Source organism: Lactuca virosa, chromosome 6 (assembly GCF_052849685.1).
Source record: "Lactuca virosa cultivar CGN04683 chromosome 6, Lactuca_virosa_CGN04683_v6, whole genome shotgun sequence".
Classification (NCBI taxonomy): Eukaryota; Viridiplantae; Streptophyta; class Magnoliopsida; order Asterales; family Asteraceae; genus Lactuca; species Lactuca virosa.
The window spans coordinates 270631113-270635950 of NC_136431.1; positions in this window are offsets into that span (position 1 = coordinate 270631113).

Here is a 4838-nt window from a genome sequence, read left to right on the forward strand (position 1 = left end):
AACCCCAGCTGAACATAATCATCACTCCTTTCCGGATTCCCCGCGACTGACATTCCGGCCTTGAGCAAAACCCCCAAGCCTCAAATCTATAAACTCATGTGCTAGCCTCTCCCTCTCAACCCGCGGAATGCAACGAGTACAGAATACCTCCCTGATCTCAAGTAACTTTAGTCCTCTTCTCATCAGAATATGTCCCAGTAACAAGTCTCGATGCTGGAAAGCTTGACCAACTCCTCCCCCTGCTATCGTTACAGCTGTTGCGGCTGCTGCGGCAGCCATCTCAGCAAGGGCTGCATATCGCTCGTAGAAATACTCAACCATGGCGGCCTTAATAGACCCGCACATCTCCGAAAACTGACCCCAGACAATCTTAATCACCTCCTCCCGGATGATCTCACTAACACGATCCTCTGACAATACTGGCCTATCCTAGCTGTCAGCTTCCGATCCTAACCCGGATCCGGTCTCAAGATGTCTCGGATAATCCATACAATAACAGGGAACCAACTCCCAACTAAACCCCAGGGGTTGTGACTTTCTTGCTACGCGTATGGGTCCTATGATTTCAGTAGTACGTGCCTATACTACCTTCCACACCTACCCATATTTGTCTCAAGTATCACCACAACACCCTAACAATATATATATATATATATATATATATATATATATATATATATATATATATATATATATATATATATATATATATATATATATATATAAACATAGCAAGCGCTCAATCCTCACTCCTAGAGGAAGGCTAAATATCTCCTTACTGGCCTCTCGGCCTCGCACAACCCACCCATCCACCAACTGCCTCACGACCCTCTGTGACAACCCGAAATTTCTATCTTGTGAAGCCATTCGATTCAATCAAAAGTCAGACTTGTTTCTGCTAGCTTTTAGCATTGTTTAGGGTCTGTTTGAGTGTTCTAAGCCTGGTACCTTCAAGGATTGAGTATTAGAAAGTATTTAATAGAGTTCATTGTGCAACATTCAAGCCGGAAAACTCCATCATTTAGAGTTTACGGCCGTAAACTAGAGCTTACGGTCATAAGCTCTTAGTTGGCCGTGAACTCTTACCTTATGTATGATATTCCTTCACTTTTCTTCACTTCTCACACTTCCAACTCAAGAACACTCATTTCTCTCTCAAGTATCATCAAGAACACTTCTAATTGTCGACAAATTTGTAAGTTTTTCTTCCATTTATTAGTTGATAACTTTCTTAATCTAGTAAAACCCTATGATTTCATCCGTGAAATCATCTCTTTTGAGAAGACGGAGCACATTCGAGACTCGTCTTTTATTTTGATTCATATTTTGGTGTCTTTCAAACTATACACAGAACACAATTGTATTAAATTATACTATTAATGCAATGGATGATGTTATTGCTTGTTTACTATTATGCATTGATATGATATTGTACATGACGTCCTCCACCCCCGAACGTTTCCGCCGTTCTGGTTTGGGGGTTCGACAGATTGGTATCAGAGCTTTGTTTATAGTGAATTGAGTATATCAACCCATAAAATATATACAACTATAAACACATCGGGATTAAAATACTCTGACCAAGAGTTTATACTTTTAAATAATAAAATATTTAACCAAAGTATACATACATGCATTCATACTAAAATCAGTGTCATACTAGGACAGAACAAAAGTATTGCGGTTGTTGGACAGCACAAGTAGGCTTGGGGACATATAATCAGATATGGGAGTGATATAGCCTGATCAACTATATCTTTCCGAGAAGTGATTAGCATGTGCCTAGGAGTGGTTGTGGTGTTGCAGCAAGACTAAAAACTTACCAACACTACTACAATGAAAACTTTAGAACAGAACATAAACTTAAAATACTATAGGAGTATTTTGTGTTACTATAATTACTTATTTGAGAACTAAAAGGTCTTTATTAGTAGGTCGATAGTTGCTGAGTGGATACGCTAAGGTTATATGTGACTAGGGTGTCATAGACTTAGAATCTGTGATCTTTGCTTTACTTCATGTTCCTTGTTTGGTTGTAGACTTAGAGTTAGGGTCACTTATTTGAAGGTCTATCCTGTTTTGGTTACATATGACTGGTATGCACTACGCAAGTATTGAAGTAACTGGTAAGGATCATCCTATAATTATCTTAAGTAGTACGTCTATTAACTATCTCTTTTATCCCTATTCTCGCGTAGATAACATGGCTGGATTCAATCTCACCGGCGACCCGTACTTTCCCAACCAAGGTAATGGTGGATGGCTCGATGCAAAGCCAGAAGAGAATCATGAAATTCCATTGGATGATAACTTTGCAAAAGACTTCCCGGAGGATTCTTATTCCGAGCCGGAAGTTAATGATCTACCCTTAGGGGCTCCAATCCTAAATCCTAACCCTCGTTCGGCTTTTCATGGCCCGACGCCTCTGTAGCTGAGAACTTGGGTAGATGGAGCCAAGAGCAGGGTCAACCCTTACCATACAACGGGGATAGAAGCTTCTACAATCTGAGCGAGGGAGGCTCAGCAGACAGGATCCTGCCTATCCTGGTTCGCATGGTTGCTAGAAATGATGAACAGGGTAGGGCAGCCATCAACTGAGTCATGGAAGTTGATGCTGATACGGGAGTCAATATAGCCCGCATTCGCCAACTACAAGCTGCTCATGGAAGAACTCTGGACCACAATGAGGTCCTGTAGAGAGAACTTACTGCAACCCAAGCTGAAGTCCGGGAACTTCGAGCACGCCAGGCAACATTCGAAAGGCGTATGCTGGACATGGAACGTCATCAGGCAGAATCAAAGGCTCATCCGAGCGGTTCTCGTTGCAAGTAGAGTTTACTCTACTTTGTCTTTTGGATATATTTAGGTCTATGTATAGACTCTAGTATTAATTTCCCGCTTATTTTAAAGACCTTGGACTTTCAGTCTGTTAGGTCTCTTCGCTGTCAAAATTCCTTGTTATGGTTTGATGTAAGACCTACTTCTAGGTCATTTTCCCGAACTCGTTACATCTATAATGCCAATATTATTGACAGACATCTAATCTTTTGGGAAATCTTTATCCAAGTGATTTCATCCTTCTACTTATATCTCTATTTCAATCATACTCTCATCTGTTTTGTTGGGCTATGGAGATTTAGTTCATGGACCACTCTCATTATACTCACAATTGATTCTTACTATCATTTTCATCTTTATAAACTTTTAGTTGAAAGATGCCTCCACGTCGATCACCGAGACGCAATCCTCCGATAACTCTTACTCAACCACCACCACCTCCTCCACAATAGAATCCAGCAGCTATCCAAGTTGCAGTGGCTGGTGCTGTTTCGGCCGCCTTAGCTCAATTTAGTGCTAGGGGTACTAGCAGAAGTGGAACGATTGTTCATTCCACTCAAGGTGATGCTCCAGTGCACTCTAGAGAGTGTTCGTATAAGGACTTCACCAACTGCAAACCCAGGACCTTTAACGGGACTGACGAAATCATTTCCCTCTCGCAATGGTTCGAGAAAACGGAGTCGATCTTCGAGATCTGCTCCTGTCCGGAAGGGAGCAAAGTTAAATTTGATGCCTGTACCTTCGCGGACAGATCCCTGACGTGGTGGAATAGCCATGTCAAGTCATGAACCCTGATAGTGGCTAATGCTATGGGCTGGGAAGCTCTGAAGGAGCTCATGATCGAGGAGTACTGCCCGAGGGGCGAGGTTCAAAAACTTGAACAGGAACTATGGAGCCTAACCATGAAGGGCTCCGACATAGTGGCCTATACTGCCAGATTCAGCGATTTGGTGGCACTATGTCCATGAATGGTCCCTACTGAGGGAAAGAAGATTGAGAGGTATATCTGGGGGCTGGTGCCTCCATTTTAGGGGAATGTCTTAGCTTCAAACCCCACTACCTTCGACAGTGCCAAGTGATTGGCACATCGGCTCATTGATCATGGAGTCCGCACACCGACAACAACAACAACCCTAGCCATCTCAGAACCATCCAAGGCCGCTGGCAACAACCGGAAATTCTGGGATAACAAGAAGAACAAGGCGGCGCAGAACTCCACCAAAAAGCAGCAGGTCGTGGCTGTTCATGCTGCGATAACACCTATTGCTACTGTAACGCCCCATTTCTGGTATGTAAATTTAATTAAGTATCTTCATTTCTTAAGGGGTACTCGACGAGTTTGTAGCCCGACTCGTCGAGTAGAAGCGGGATGAGCTCGCGATTTAAGTTGGCTACTCGACGAGTCCATATGTTGGGACTCGGCGAGTCTGCCTGTCTGGATGAAGCCCTAATTTCAAGGGTTTGTACCCTATTTAAACGTCATTATAGCCTCCCACCCCAGCCTCCAGCACCATTAGAACATTTCCCCTGTAAACCCTAGCCCCCATTGTTGAGTTTGAGTGTGTTTGTGCTAGTTTGGAAGCTTTAGAAGAGAAGGAAGGAAAGAAGGTCCATAGAAGAGAAAGGAGATCCAGGAGTTAGCTTCCATCTGTTTCTCATTCAGGTAATGAAGCTATTACCTTGTGTATTCCTCCATTAAACCCTCTTTTATGCTTGTTATGTCTTCTTTGGAGCCTTTTATGATTCAAAACTTGAGATATGGACTTTCCTTTGGATGGAAACCTTAGATCTGGACTTTATTGAACTCCAGGAGCTCATTGTAGCCACCTTTATGCAATCATGGCCTTGTTCCAAACCCTAGGTGCTTAGTACTTGATGATTTTGGGTATTTTAGCCTCATACCCTTGTGCATGCACATAAAGTTGGAAACCTTACGTGTAAAACCTATCCTAGAAGCTCAGATCTATGATTTGGAAGCACTGAAATCGATTAGAACCGAC